General features: G+C 38.2%; 1 protein-coding gene across 6 annotated transcripts in view; it reads right to left on the bottom strand.

Moving 5' to 3' along the window:
* atp2b4 (ATPase plasma membrane Ca2+ transporting 4) overlaps window positions 1-15,398 on the bottom strand; it is a 118,683-nt gene extending 103,285 nt beyond the window's left edge. For 3 of the 6 annotated variants that reach the window (XM_058791999.1, XM_058791996.1, XM_058791998.1), the window contains exon 1: window positions 14,714-15,398. The gene's annotated coding sequence lies outside the window, so the exon portion shown is untranslated. Of the gene's footprint in view, window positions 1-14,015; window positions 14,171-14,713 lie in introns of those variants that run through there. The other 3 variants (XM_058791994.1, XM_058791997.1, XM_058791995.1) reach the window with 2 other exon arrangements.
* Window positions 15,399-17,123: the final 1,725 nt, after the last annotated feature.

Here is a 17,123-nt window from a genome sequence, read left to right as displayed (position 1 = left end):
AAAATAAAAAAAAGCACAGGCTAACTGAGTAAAAAGGGTATTTTAAAATACCCCATTACACTTTACAGTTAGTGCTATCATACAAATACACTTTTAAAATTCTACATGCGTCACATTTATTGTCCAACTACAAATATTTCAGCAAAATGTATATAATGAGTTATTTCGCTCATTGAGCTCCGTCTGTTTGGCGTGCTCATTCTAAATGAAGTCTGTGAAGTTTAGCGGAGAATCGCAAAGCAAAAGCTCACGCACTTCTGACAGCAAAATGGAAATATTTCCAAGGTTTTCTAACATTTACAGATGGAGAATATACCTGTGAAATGTAAGTTATGCATTAAGGAAAACAGCACGTCTCAAACACATTAAACAGCGCGTCTCTGTCAGTGGCACACGCAGCATTTCTGTCAGAGCATCTGACGGGCCGAGCGCGAGCCCCTTTAAACAAACTATAGGCTATTATATCTTATGAGTTTTTTTAAAGCCCTTTATATACCTTCATATCGTATCGCTTATAAAGAATATCTCGATATATCGTACAAACTCGATATCGCCCAGCCCTAATATACACACATACATACATGCATGCATGCATGCATGCATACACACATATATGGGGTGAACACATTTTTCCGGTACGGGTCTGTCAGTTCAGTACGCACATGTAAACAAATTCCATTTTTGTCAATACATGCCGTTTGGGGCTCTTTGAGGTGGCACGACAGATCGCTGTATAGAAGCCTCAGTTCTAATGCCAGCGTGTAGCGTGAGTGAGCGTGATCATCCCTTTCTCTTTATTACTAGTATTAACGCGAAATAAAGATGAATGAACATCTCATGTTATCACTCAGTGTTTCAATTGCAATAAGACTTATTGTAATTGTCTTTAAGACAATTATTCAATTATTATTATTATTATTATTATTATTATTACGGTAAGAGCGCATCCACAAGTGGAGTTACACATTCTGGTTAGTACGTAACTTGGTTTGATTTCCCCTGTACATCTGCATCATTTTGTACATACAGTGACGTGAAAAGGTTTTTGCCCCCTTCCTGTTTTTTTTTGTTTGTTTTTAATTTAGAAAATGCAGTTTTTAAATGATGATTTCATTTATTAAAAGGGAAAAAAGCTGTCCAAACCTACCTGGCCTACGTGAAAGATTAATTGCCCCCTCCGGTTAAATCATGAAAGAACTATGATTAACCACATTATTTTAGAAAGCAGAGTTAAATTTCACTAGCCACACCCGGGCCTGATTACTGCCAGACCTGTTGAATCAAGAAACCACTTAAATGGAACCTGTCTGACAAAGTGAAGCATGCTTAAAGAGCAACACATCATGCCACGATCTAAAGAAATTCAAGGACAGATAAGAAACAATAGTTGACATGTATCAGTCTGGAAAGGGTTATTTATTAAAGCCATTTCTAAGGCTTAGGGACTCCAGCGAACCACGGTCAGAGCCATTATCCACAAATGGAGAAAATTGGAACAGTGGTAAACCTTCCCAAGAGTGGCCAGCCTACCAAAATTACTCCCAAGAGCGCAATGACGACTCATCCAGGAGGTCATAAAAGAACTAGCGATGCATCGATCCGATACACAGGATAGGTATTAGCTCCAATATGGCATTTTTCTGCCGGATCGGGTATCGGTCAGACAAGACCGATCCAAATACGATATTGTGCACATACTATTCTGTTATTGTTAAGCCTCACAAAAGCACAAAAACATTATAAAGCACAATAAAGTCAAAGTCCAAGTGTTCTGAAGCCGTTTCATAGTTTAATGTGAGGTACAGATGAATATTTAAGTCGTTAAATTCAAGTTCAAGTAAACTCCTCTCTCCGCTGCGTCTGTCTGTCATCCTCCATTCAGTATTCAGTTCAGTTCAGTTACGACAGTCAAGACGATGAAACTCTCTCCAAGAGCGCACAGTAACTGAAATTTAATAAACTACGCATCAATATCTCTTTCCTTTGTGCTTTGAACTTCTCTATGCGTAGCGCTGTGTGCTGTGACTCAGGGCATCATTCTGCGCACTTGATGCGCGTAAGCCCTTTGTTCCACTCTGTATTGGAGCTTTTCGTATTATAATAATTTTGCACAATGAAAGATTAATGAGCAATGTGTAACATTTTACCTAAGGATACGCGATATTGTCGTGTCCTGTGGGCCAAGGCTCATTTGAAATGGACTGTTTCAAAGTGGAAAAGTGTTCTATGGTCAGACGAGTCCAAATTAGACATTCTTGTTGGAAATCACGGACACCGTGTCCTCCGGGCTGAAGAGGAGGGAGACCTTCCAGCGTTTTATCAGCGTTCAGTTCAAAAGCCAGCATCTCTGATGGTATGGGGGCGCATAAGTGTATACGGTATGGGCAGCTTGCATGTTTTGGAAGGCACTATGAATGCTGAAAGGTATATAGAGGTTTTAGAGCAACATATGCTCCCCTCCAGACGATGTCTATTTCAGGGAAGGCCTTGTGTATTTCAGCCGGACAATACAAAACCACATACTGCAGCTATTACAACAGCATGGCTTCGTAGTAGAAGAGTCCGGGTGCTGAACTGGCCTGCCTGCAGTCCAGATCTTTCACCTATAGAGAACATTTGGCGCATCATTAAACAAAAAATATGTCAAAGATGACCACAAACTCTTCAGCAGCTGGAAACCTATATCAGGCAAGAATGGGACCAAATTCCAACACCAAAACTCCAGAAACTCATAACCTCGATGCCCAGACGTCTTCAAACTGTTTTGAAAAGAGGGAGATGCTACACCATGGTAAACATGCCCGTCTCAACTCTTTTGAGACCTGTAGCAGGCATCAAATTTGAAATGAGCTCATTTTGTGCATAAAATAGTAAAATTTCTCAGTTTAAACATTTGTTATGTTATCCATGTTCTATTGTGAAAAAAATATTGGCTCATGTGATTTGAAATTCTTTTAGTTTTCATTATATTCAAATTTAAAAAAACGCCCCAACATTTCCAGAATTCGGGTTATATGCCGATATGTCTTGCCGATAAGAGGAATGTGTTAACTCGCATGTGTTCAGGGTGTGCTAGTGATTAGATCACGTCTGCAGCCTACATAAGTAACATTTAGACTGCGTTTCTGATTAAATAAAGCAGGGTTATTTCTAGTTATTTTCAAAGCTTCAATGTACAGTCCAAAAACCTTCATTATTGTTTATTTAATTCTAACAAATAAGTTCTTGTTAAAAACTAAATTCAAAATATTTTGCTTATCATTTCTGCACAGGGGAGACTTGGAGTTAGTTTCCAAACAAAAGGAAATATATCGGTATCAGCCAAAATGAGTTGAAAAATATCAGCATATTGGCAAAAATCCCATATCGAACATCCCTAATTTTACCAGATTTAGTCCTACACTTTTACTTGTTCCCCACTTAATAATGTTATTTCACTAAATGTTTAGATTTTATAAAATTGTGCACTCATGATTTTTCTAGAAAAACTTTTGCTGCTAAATTATCCACTAACCTAGTTTATAATAGTATTTTTGTCATAGATTATGATTATATATTTTTTAATTTGTTATTTTTCATTAAAAAGAATTTGTCTTATTTAGTAGATTGTGTTTAGCACAAAACAGTGATGATCAGGTCAACACACAGAAGTATAGAAATTCCACTGATTTAAAAAAAAAAAAAAAACAAATCATCATACCGACAGTCAAACATGGTGGTGGTAGTGTGATGGTCTGGGACAGCTTCAGGACCTGGGCGACTTGCCATAATTGAGGGAACCATGAATTCTGCACTCCATCAGAAAATCCTGAAGGAGAATATCCGGCCGTCGTTTGTGACCTTTAAGCTCAAGCGCACTTGGGTTATGCAGCAGGACAATGATCCCAAACACACCAGCAAGTCCACCTCTGAATGGCTCAAGAAAAACAAAATTAAAAAGTCCGAACTTAAATACGATTGAGATGCTGCGGCATGACCTTAAACAGTCCATTCATGCTCGAAAACCCTCCAATGTGGCTGAATTAAAACAATTCTGCAAAGAAGAGTGGGCCAAAATTCCTCTACAGCGATGGGAAAGACTCATTGCCAGTTATCGCAAACGCTTGATTGCAGTTTTTGCTGCAAAGGGTGGCACAACCAGTTATTAGATTTAGGGGGCAATTACTTTTTCATATAGTGCCAGGCAGGTTTGGACAGCTTTTTTCCCTTAATAAATGAAATCATCATTTAAAAACTGCATTTTGTATTTACTCAGGTTATCTTTGTGTAATATTAAAGTGGCAAAAACCTTTTCATGTCACTGTATATAAGTTGTTATATGTTTGTGTTGTATAAATATCTGATTAATCTCACATAAGTTACATTTGCTCCAGTTAAATAAGCTGCTAGAAAAGCACTTCAGTTTACCAATGTCCATTCAGCTCTTTAGCTTCAGTGCAAGCAGCACAAACAGCAATGCACAACATCAATAACTATAATTGGGAATGTTACATACATAACATTATAAAAAGAACACTACCATAATAAAAAGTTGTGAATTCATTTGGTTTATTTGCCATGTTTCAGTGCATATGGGAAGAACAAAGAGCGCATCTGCAACAGGATTTACACATTCTGACTAGCACGAAACTTAGTTCAAGTTCACTTGTGCATTTGCGTATTTTTGTGCATATAAGTTGTAATATTACATTCATGATGTATAAATATGGTTTAATTAATATAATTTCATTATTGTCTGTGCAGAGGCTATTCCGTTTTGCTTACATGTATTATGCTTTACACGCAAGTAATGCTGTCCAATGACTTGTTTACATTAAGCATTATTTTATCTATTTGTAAGGCAATTATTTTTGATAAAGAAAGTTAGTAATAGGAGTTAGTAATCTGCTGTTCTGTATGTGTTTGATTTATGTTTTTTGGGACATGGCTTTTCATGGTACTGTTTTCTAACCAGGCTCTCAAAAACGACATAATCAGTATGTTGGCTGATAAATCTAAATCCAAATTTTTATCAACTTTCAAATATAAAGAATTATCGTATCAACCAAAATTTTCATATCGTTGCATCCCTATTGAATACCCCCTATAATGCAACTCTTCAACAAGCTTTCATATTTCCCTTATATAAACGTACAAGTCAAAGGCTATCTGTGAAGCATCGGTGGTCGTGTGCTGTAGTCAACCTGCAGGACTGTTTATTCCAAAGACCCTCAATCGGTTCCCTTACCCTTGTCTTTTAAAACATTTAATTAGGATCTGACAGTATCTGTTTAATGGGTCTGTCACATCGTCTGAGACATTAATCCCTTTCACCCCACTTCTCGCTCTTCATCCACATCTCGTTCTCACTGCCTCACAAGGGTATCTGACAGCTTTCATCTTTCAGATGAAAGAGGGGGGGGAAGTGTTGGTCAGAAAAGGCAAGAGACCGATTCCTCACCGAGATTAAATGGCTGATGAGGTAGTTAAATCTTGAGGAATGGTGTTTGTGACAGTGGATAAGCCCATGCTTATTTCACTGTTTTCTGTTTGTTAGCAGCTTTGAATACAACACAGCCAGCACATAAAGTGAATTTCTCTCAATACAAGTGGAATTAAATATGGCGCAATAAAAATGAAGAACAAGTCATGAGAGTTCTCACATCAGTTTTGGGCCTGCAATTACAGACAGTATAAGTACACAAAGTGCCTTTGGCTGTTTCAGTTGCCCTTGAAGAGTGTTACCTCTGAGGCTCTTCCACATATGTGGCTGTTAGTACAGATGGCCATATCACTATCTAGCCTACCCCAGACTAATACCCCATTCAATTAGAACATTCTCTTCCTTAAACATACCACAAGTGGGAACATGATGCATTTCAAAGCGACATGCTGAATGCAATCTCTGTAAGCTGCCTGGTTGGGAATTTTCTCTACAAGCCTTTGTCACTGTTGTCATGTTTTTTATTTTTATTTAATTTTTTTCCCCATTCGATCTTCCACCCAGGCTCAAGTTATTGACTATGCCGCCCACCATGGCCCACAGTACAAGGCCAGCAGTGGAGGTTGAACGTGGGACCTGTCGATTGACTCTAACAGTTGCGCAGGGAGACATCAGTGATCGTTATGTAACTGCCATTGCTGCGTGGGCTGCAGGAGCAGCGCTATCATTCTAATAAAGCTAGGAAGGCTGCTGTCTCATTGAGCTAAGGCCAGTTTCCCTCAGTGAATTATAAGATACAACACCAGTAGAACAGAATATTATAAAAAGGTGCATTTGATCTAACAATGTTAAAGTATATACTGCCTTCGAAGGCACTACTTCGCTTGGAGTGTAAACTAGGTTCTTAAAACTTGCTTGGCTGCTTTGTGTGTATCCAATTTTGTTTTTACACTAAAAGCCCGACAAGACCACACAGTACAACAGCAAGCATTTTACACTACAGGTTTAACAAAACTGTGAGAAGACAATGTTTATATGCCAATACATTAGGCTGTAGCATACAGGCCAATATACGACCAATCAAATTCAAGGACCGCAAATAACTGAAACTTGAAATTTTCTTTAAGCCCCGAGTTTCCAATTTGGCGGCGTGTCCGTGAAAAAACGTGTCGGATGCAATGGACGCAGCCAAAGACCATATGCAGTGTCGGTAAAGTTGTCGAAATGAATAAAATTAAAACTATATAAGTTACATAGCCTACACACAATATTATTATATAATTATAATAGAATATATAATTATTCAGTTTACATCACCTTCATAAATGAAATAAAACGGAAAAAAGAAAAAACACACTGATGCACATTCTTCATTCGGTCATAAGTTGCTTGCCGTTAGCTTGTTCCTACACGTTTTACGTAGCCTCTGGAAATATGGATAGCATGCCTGCAGCGTCTAAAAGTTATCCTTCAGGAGTGAGATTGGTTGGTTGAGGGAAAGGACATTAAGGTAAGCCAATCAGAGGCAGAGTAGGGCGGGTCCATTCCTTTGCCAACAGGGGAAAAAAACGCTACAGGTGACATGACACAGATGACACGCAGATACGACACAAACCCGACGACAAGCAATCAGAATATTGTACCTGGTGGGGAGTGCACAATGTAAACATTAAACATATGCCATTACCTATATTGTACTGTGGTACAGTTATGGAAGCCCTTCATAATGCAGAGGTCAACTGCCTGCTCTGCCAATAGTTAGCAATGGCCCTATAGTATGCAGTGTTTAATAAACAGCAGTTTTACTAAATTCTTCCGAGTTGAAATTCAGTGCAGTCCTGTATCGTGATACGTATCGTACCGTGGCCTCTGTATCGTGACTTTGCTGATGATACACAGTAGGGCTGTTGCGGTTAAGGAATTTCCCTTGCGGTAATTTTCAGTGGCTCAATAGCGCGGTATGAGGTATTACCATATATATATATAATCTGTGTGTGTATGTGTTACGATGTAAGGAGATCATATTCAGAAACCACTAAAACCGAAACTAAATCGCGTTGAAAAGTGAAGTAAACAGAAGAGAATGACAAAATAACGGTCCACATAACAAAACTTAAACCTGACAATAAGATAATTCGTATATTGTTAGCATATATATATATATATATATATATATATAACAGTTAGTTCTGATCCTCGAATCTGACTGACAAGATACTTTTTCTGTTGATATTTCACCTGCGTGTTCTAGACCAGTGGTTCCCAAACTTTTTCTGCCGGGCCCCCCTTTTGCAGATTAAAAAAAATTAAGGCCCCCCTCCCCACCCCCACACATACACACACCTCCAGGAGGATTTGTTTGAAACATTGTAATTCATTAATGGTAATTAACACAAATTCAGTGTGTGACAACTTACTGAAAATAAATAAATAAGGAACTAGTCACTTTTAGAGTAGAAGCATTACAAGTAAAGCATGCAGCTTCAACATTTATTTATTATTATTATTATTTTTAACTATGTAACAGTATTCATTGTTTTCAACAGATTTTCTCAAACTCGCCTCTGCACAAAAATCTAATTATATAGATATGCCTCATCATATTTTCTTCTCTTTGTTGTAGTTGTGGGGCCTCATTTATAAAATGTTGCGCAGAAACCGTCCTAAATTTGATCTTACGATCATTTCTCAAATATGCGTACATTTGATTCATAAAATGAACGTACGAACAGAAAACGCGCGTATGCGTCTCTTTCAGATGTGAAATCTATGAATTCGCAAATGATCTTCAACTTGCGCGCAATTGAATGGTTTCAGCTCTCTGCCTTGTAAACGACTCCTAACTAATATCATTAACTAATATGAGCGCTGGCGTGGATTTAAGCGCACGCACACTCTACGATCAAATCTGAGCGTACATCTACTTTACGTTTACCTGGCACTTGTTGTCTTTTCAAAAACTTGTCCATGGTTAGAGCAGAATGCGTCATTCATTCATAATAAATTCATAATTCATTCATAATAAATAAAATAAGAAATTCATATTTTCTGCTCATTTATTTACATGTGGCAAGAAGCCATAATTACCAAGATAATTTCACAGTGGGGTCTTGTATCACCCTGAAAACATTTATTTTTACATAAAAATCTAGGGATGCATCGAAAAGAACATTATTGGCCGAAACCAAAACTGCTTTGTAATAATTATTTATTATTTTATTAAATAATATTAAGTCATTTTTGTAAGACTTTTTAATTTAACTCAATTTTAAATGATACTGAATTTAAAAATCACAAGCCAATAAAATAACCACGTTTATTGAAAGTAACAGTAAAATTGGACAGAAAATATAGCCTATTAATATTAAATATCAATCAATATATTATTTTTATTCAGTTCTATTAAACAGAATCGGATATAACTTTTTTTTTTATAGTCCTACAAAGCTATTATTATCAGAGCACGTGAGCAGAGCATCGCGTCACGAGAGGGTGGCGTCATTTTACCACCATTGTGCAGTAGGCTACAGCATGTTACATCACAATAGCGCTATTGCAAAAAGGAACAAGTGTACATTGAAATTTTCTGTCGGCGCGTTATTTGAGCGGACTTTGCTGTGCGCACATTCATAAAGCGGAATATTCAGCGGAGTGTCACGACGGCAGGGATTTGAGAGAGAGAGATAGAGATAGAGAGATAGAGAGATAGAGAGATAGAGAGAGATACTGCCGGGCGGCGCGCCAGATATTTTCGGCTCATTGGACCGTTTTTCTCTTTTGAAATTTCGGTGCACCCCTATAAATATCGGCTGACTGCATGTACACTATTGACTGACTGTACCTTGCCGCGCCCCCCTTACAGGGGTTGTATTGGTATAGTGGACTACCAATAAAATTTATACAAATTTGGAACCAAAAATTATTCAGACCGAGTCTGGGAAAAAACTGAAGTTCAGGTTTGCATGCTCCTGGTTGACAGCATGCCCAGGAGACTACAGGCTGTCATTAAGGATAAGGGTGGCCTGACAAAGTATTGATAGTTGTGTAAATATTGTCATACTAACAGCTGTCTGAATAATTTTGGTTGATTTTGGTTGATTGTTTCTATCAAAGTTATCTGATATTATCGAGCTGAATTTGTTCTGACACAGTTTAACCCCGAGTTCTTGTCATATTTTACTAACATAAACTATAGCGAATAAACTGTGATAATGTGAGAAATGTTGAAGGTGTCTGAATAAATTTTGGTTTGACTGTAACTATTTGATAAATTAAGTTAACCAACTAACATTATACATACTCTTTTGGTTTCTGTACCCAATATTTAAAAAGTTTACAAATGCAATAAAAATATCGGTATCGGTACTCGGTATCGACAAGTACCAAAAATAAAAGTATCGGTATCGGGCGAGTACTGGAAAAAGTGGTATCGGTGCATCCCTAGTATTTTTTTTTATTTGTATGCATGTCAGCTTATGATCAAACAAAATGTTTATATTTATGTTTGTATATTATACAGTTTTATAGATTTCCCCAAATTTTCAATTAATTCCCATAAATTAAATGGTATGTTCCCAACTTGGAATATTTCCAAAATTCCCCACACAAAGTTCCCATGGAGAATTTCCGGAAATTTAGCGGAAATTTTCCACCCCTTTGCAACCTTAACCTTGCTGAATAAAATTATTAATTTGATTTTTTTTTTTTTGTAAGAAAAAAGACCAACCCCAAACTTTAACATGCAATGTGTCCGTCTTCACTTTCTTTTTGGGGAGATTCTATAGATTTTGCACAGCTTTTAAGGTGAGGCTGCATGGTCTGATTTGATCAGGCATACTGCATCGGACAAGTATGACAACCACTTTGCTATGAAATGCAGTACCTACCCAAGCAGCCAATATGTTGCACTGTGATTACATGCAGAGCAGAAGCGGAGCCTGGAAACACATCCTCTATGGAAACCCACATAGGTATCCGGTAATGGTATCAGTCATGTACACAAACACACACTTAAGGACACACACTCTCTTTGCTTACTAGCTAATGTTGATGCAACTGCAAACATAGTTAAAGACTGTTGAATCACCAGCAATCACGCACACTCAAACATCGTACACACAAACACACCCCTAGTATTGCATTAAAAATCACACAGAAGTAGGAGGGTGAAAGATAAACAGAAACAGAAAAGACGACAGACAGACAGACAGACAGACAGACAGACAGACAGACAGACAGAGAGTAATGCAGTGAGTGAATGAAGGCAAGAGAAAAAAAAACTAGATGAAAAAGCAAGAGAGCACATCTTTAGACTACAACTAGTTTGAGAGTGGGTGATTTGGGAGGGGGGCTGAAACCCTCTTTCACTAGCTCCCAGTGATAACACAAATGTTGAAGCTCGCTGTGATTGGAAAGTACAAATAAAAAAGCATGTTTGTTTTTCCAGACAAACGAGTATGAGCATCTGTTACAGGGAGGCCCCTCTCTTTATCTCAGTCAGCAGAGATCTTTCTCCTGCCACCGCATGCCGGGCAACCTCATATTCACGCTCCAGTAAACCCCACCGCTAATGCAAAATTACTTATTTATGCATTTATTTGCACATTCACTATTTCACCCAAGCTGAGCCAATGTAAATCGCGGCATCCCTGCAAGGCTCGTTGGTCGTGCTGTTCTGCCATCAAACCCGAGCATGCACGCCATGCTGTCTGACAGGGCAGAAGAAAACAACACACAGATGCTAAGAATCACCTGACCTCTGTAATCATTACACTGCCACACTTAACCCTGGTACAAATGTTCTCCTATTTAGCAGTGCTAATGTCCTAAATACAAGCAAACTACAGGGAAAACAATGCAAAAGAAATCTTTGTAACATACTGCTGGCAGGGAATGAAAAGCAGCATGCATGAAACCACTTTTTTTTTTAACCCAAGATGATGTTAATGTGTAATAGAAGGGCAAGAGAGTGTCTGCCCTATTTGTACAGAAATGGCTAAGGAAAAAAACACTGGTTCTATATTCCCCTGCCAAAGATATATTACTGCATATATTTTCATTTAAAGTCTGATTGGTGGCCTGTTTACATAAAAGTTAATGCGTCAATCTCACAAAATATTCTAAGAAAATGTCCGGATCATATTTCAACCGATAATCAAAAGGAAAGAAAATGTCTGGTCAAAACTTCCTTCACAATTTTCTTTATAATTTAATTATTCAAAGCTCAACACGTCAAATATCACAAGCTAATCACCAAGAGAAGTGCACTGTTGCATAATTCATACTAAAAGTGTCATTGATTTTGCTAATTACACAAGATCTATTACTTGAAAATTATCGCTATTAAATATTTTAATCAAAAGCCCTATAAATGATATTTTCTAGGGCATTGTGATATTAAAGTTGCCATGAAGTCAAACAGAATTGACTTTTTTATTGAATATTATTGCACTGTTTATTATGAATTATTTATCCATGCACTTCATTATTCATATGACCTCATAAACCTTAATAAAGATAACTAAGTGTCCTCCTCTCACAACCAATTCTTGTCCACTTTGATGTTGTGTGCACTAGCGCAAAGGTGGGACAATAATTTCTCCCCTACAGCAATCTGCAACTCACATGAGATCATAGCAATTAGCAATGGACTAAACCAAGCCCTGCCATACATTTTTTAGCATTTAAAAAGCCATTTTACTTAGATATACATCACAATATGGAAGACGATCACAACATACAACTTTAAAGCACCCCCTACTATTCTCAATACCATATTGATTTATAAAAAAAAAAAAAAAAATCCAGTAATGAGAATTCAATAAAAAAAATTTGGGGAAGATTTGGAAATTATAAAATGTTTAAACATACAATGCTAATTAGAATTTGAGGGGCAGCAGTAATCACTTGTAATTAAACAATGTAATTAAACAAGGGTGCCTAAAAATAGGCTTGATTTCCTTTCAGACAAATTGAAAAATACAACTCATTCCTTCAACTTATTCCATGAAATGTTACCATGTTACCAGTGCATGTTTTGAAATTTCACCATTATGCGACAGCATGCAGAAGCTACTACTCCTACTAACAAAGGCCTTATTTTCCATTTTAGCCCAATTCAAAAGGTACATCCCCCTCACTGTTTCACGCTAAACAATCCCCCACAGCTCTAGTGCCTCTAGTCATGTTTTCGGCACAACAGTCTGAGCTAGTAGATATAGCTTTCCCATTTATAGCCAGTAGTCACACCAGGGAGACCAGAGTCACTGTATAGGCTGATGTTACCACCAGCGCCCATGATCATGTCTGAGGAGGGAGGCTGAACAGTACAATTCTCCCCTAATTAGAGGGAACAGATGCTCTGCAGGGTAAACACAGCTTGATATGCACAACAATAAATTGCATCAGTCGGCTGGAGTAATCACTAGAGAAGAAAACTTTTCGATAGCTCCAAACACCCCCACCCTATAGGTTATGTAAAGTTTAAAGCATGCACAAGCACACCCACGCACATGAACGTGTACACAAGTGGTATTGTTCAGCAGTGATATCTGCTTACTGATGTCCTCAAGAAGGTTCTTCCCAATTACTAATAAACTCCCCTGAAACATGAGCGGTATTTGCACAAACACACACAACGCTCCACATTTAAACACGCAAAGAGTGTAGGCTACTGTTTGCAAATCTATCGCATGACACCGTGATCTCTGAGAGTTTCAATCACTCTCATTTGGTTAACAACAGTCCTTCAGCCTTGGGATGGATTCTCCTGGATTACAGTGGAGCAGCAGGGATAAGCTTAAATGTGATCACAGCATATTTCATAATGACTGACCTTTCTCTTCTGATTATTCTGTGGGCATACTAAACATCTCTCATAAATTTCCACAAAATAAATCATGCTCACACCAACAGAAGATTAGCTTGTGAACATCCCCTGTGAGCCGTGAAACAAAGAGGTGGCGTTCCAGTTTCCACACAAGGAGACTTTGTGAATGTGACATTGTAAACAAACTAACTGCTATGATTTGTGTCACAGGACTATCAGCCCTCCAAAACATCTAGATAGCATAACAACCTAAAAAATAAACAACCTGACCTTTTGAGGGTCAAAAGTCCTAAAGAGGCCCTCAAGATTACCATTTAAGTTGCACAATATAATATACAACACCAGTTTCAACGTCGAATAGTTCATCCAAAAATGAAATAATTTCTCGCTAATGCTGTGTAAAACCTGTTTTTTTTATGCGAAACAAAGGATGTTTGTCAGAATGGCAGCCTCACATTCACTCTCATTGTTTGGGAAACCATCCAATGGAAGTCAATACTGACTGAGGCGTTCTGCTAAACCTTCATTTATTACTTCTTTAATACTAAAACCTGATGTTATAAGGGGAATTATACCGTTTTTGACATTTTAAAGCTTATTTCTTCACGTTTCTAGACGTTGTCACGACTACAGTCGCCGCTTTGTCATCTCCTCAGGCTGCTGAGGCTAACGATCACAAGACACCTGAAGGTGACGGAGAGCTTCAAACCGTTGATATCGCACATGAATCTTCATTTAACATTTATACTTCAACATAACACAAACCAGAAAGCTTATGTGCCTCGTGTTCCTCTCTTTCTGACACAACCGGGCAGGTTTTGCTCTCCTCACAGGACAGAGAATCGAAGCTCCTCACTGAGAACAAATTGCAGGGTTTCCCCTTCGACGCAATAGCGCGAGGACACACCCAGAGAGGCGCGAGAGAGGCGCGGTGGACGTTACCCAAGGGGGTGACGTCAGAGGGATCGACTGATTACCTCTTTATCAATCAGCAAGAGAGCCTCTTTACTCTTCACATGAAATGTACCAGTTTATTTATGCCCATTAAAAGCCCCTATTTACCAGTAGTGCAAAACGTGCACACCTCAACGCTATGTGACTGCGCTGACAGGAATGATGAAATGGCACTAAAATACGCCAATACATGTATAAATAACGAAATAAAAAACGATAAAGTGCAGCGTTTACGTGAAATAGGCGGTTATAATACGGTACTGGAATACCAAAAAAAGCGATTTTTCACAGTGAACTAGTGTAATATCTGTAAACGATTAAATCGCTGACTGAAAAGCTGTGTAGAAATGATCAGGCTACTTGCAACAGGCAAAAACAGGTCTCGTGAGCAAATACGGCGCGGCTCTGAGGAACGTTTACAAGATGGAACATGCACACGCACACCTGTGGATAGGAAAATCAAAGTGAAGGAAATGAATAGAATACAACAGGAAAAATAATAAACCTACCTTGGGGCTGAAGGGTTGTCAGAAAGAGTGCAAGCCGCACATGGGACGTTCCTCCTCATTCAGTGCATCGAGAAACAAGCCCTGCTCCTCAAAAACAAGCCTTCTCCTCAAAACTCCCAATGAAGAAAGACGCAAAGGGTCTCTAAGTAAACGCTTGCACGGATAGGCAATGTCTTTCTTCGCTTGCAAACCGTGTTTGTTTACTCTGCATCTGGAAACTAACTTTAGAATTGGTGCCAGTCAGCCAGCAGGATGGAATTAGTCACTTTTCCTACATGTAAAATGTGACCTCCGCGTTTAGGCTAAAAACATGTATAAACTTCCTATATCACGCCGCTCAGAAGTAAGAAGCTCGTCTGCTCGAACCCAATCCAACAGCCTTTTCTCGGTTAGAGAAAAGAGGAAATAATCACAAGAGGGATCGGAGGTATGTTCCGCTTTGGTTACGGAACGCAAACGCAACAGATCCAAGTTTTGTTTGGTTTTCAGTCTTGTTTTCTACGTGTTAACTGTTCTATTTCTTTAATCCCCGTTTAACCGCCGGGAAAAGTGCGGATAAACGCAACCTTTCACCGCGCAACGAAAAAGACAGGTTTAAATCACTGGTTGCCGTGGCTGGAAATCGAAAGAGGGAAGATAGAGATTCAGTCTGAGGGTTGGGAGAGCTGCGGCGGAGAGGGAGGGACTTGTGTGGGATCAGTCATTTAAGGTGGATCATAAGGAAAATTGAAGCAAATGAATGGTCAGATCCTGGAATTCCCAACACCTCGAGTTGCTAGACAGGGTAAATTGTAAAGGCAGATATGTAGCTATGGACGAAGTGGTGCGACACTGGAGCAGCGCAGGGATATTTTTGCACGATTTAAATATTTACAGATGGTTGGAAAAGACCCCGATTTTAGTCATAGCCAGCGGTGTACTAAATAGAGCTGTTTAACTTGTAGTCCTGAAAATCAAAAGAGATTTAGCATTTCCAGTCAGGACTTTTTTTTAGCCTGTTTATTTTTATACTATTTTGATTTTTACAGCAGTTTTGAGTTTATTAAAAAATAAATAAAGTTTTGTGCTTGACCCTACTTAACACTTTCTTTGTTCTAGAACATAAATGAGCAGCATACTTCAGATGTGAATTTTAAAGCTGTAATTATTTAAAAATATATATCAGTTGCTAACAAGTTTCTACAGTAGGACTACAACTACCACAAGTATGGTGTGTTTACCACTTTGAGAAGTCAGAGGACAGTTGTAGTCCTTATATAGCAACTTACATTGTGGCTTCAAAATTCACATCACTCCAGTCCAGTAGATGGTGGAAATGCATCTTAAGTTGGTTTGCCAATGTATATTAATATAAATTCAAAAGAAGAAAGACAAAAATCACATTTTGGATTTTAGTATTTTTATTTCAACACCGTTTTGAGCATTGAAAAGACCTACATTTGGCAGATGCTCAAAATACATTTCAAAATGAGAATGGGAGGTAGGCTATTTTAAACTTTCTCACATTTCACACCTCTTTTTTGTGACTCTAATGTAAGGGTGTGATAACTGAGAATTGTAACATGATACTAGAGAACTGTAGTCAAACTGGCCTATAGTGGTGAACAAACAACATTTTTATTCTATCCGGACATGCGATCTCATCAATGTTTTGAAACTACTGGCTTCCTCACTGAACCAGTAGCCCACAGGTGGCCCATTACTGTTTGGTAGCCATGGTTACCTATATTTCTGTCATTATTACATACTCTTAAAAGGGTGATTGCACATTCATAGATGTTTTTATTCCTTGGACAGTTCTGTGACTGTGGCACCTATATAATGAGGCTGAGGCCTTATGAGTTTCACAATTATTGCCACTGTTTGGTTTACATAGAAAAGCTGTAATCCTGTTAAAAAAGAAAAACCTCTGCCTTTATGAGATGAAAGTGCTAAGAATTTGATATTAATGCTTAAGAGAAGATATGAATTGAAGCAGCTAGACCTGAATGTCACATAGATTGAATATGAAATTCATATCTATGTCACATGTAGGGTAGGGCACACGGTGTAGGGCACAATGCAACTAAAACAGATTAAAAAGAGTAAATCTTCACACTGATATCATTTCAAAATTATATTCAACAAATTTCAACAACTCAGTCCTAATGAAAACCAAGAGGTCAAAATGTTGCACTGGTGCAGCACAGACATTTACTTTTGATCATTTTATAAGATTAGATGTCCACGGTTGATAATATTGCAACATCAGTCGTGCAGGACTGTGCAAAGTCATCATTTATTCAGATGCCAAGAAAAACTAAAACTATGTGTCGTAATCCTCTTCTCCTTGCATCTCGAGGCACCGCTTAAAAGTTAACAGGCCGAATAGAGAGTTGCAAAACTAATATCAGTGTTCCTTCAATGGCAT

The sequence above is a fragment of the Onychostoma macrolepis genome, chromosome 11 (genome assembly GCF_012432095.1).
Source record: "Onychostoma macrolepis isolate SWU-2019 chromosome 11, ASM1243209v1, whole genome shotgun sequence".
Classification (NCBI taxonomy): domain Eukaryota; kingdom Metazoa; phylum Chordata; class Actinopteri; order Cypriniformes; family Cyprinidae; genus Onychostoma; species Onychostoma macrolepis.
Note: the sequence above shows the minus strand (reverse complement) of the source record. Positions and strands in the feature narration are given on the sequence as shown.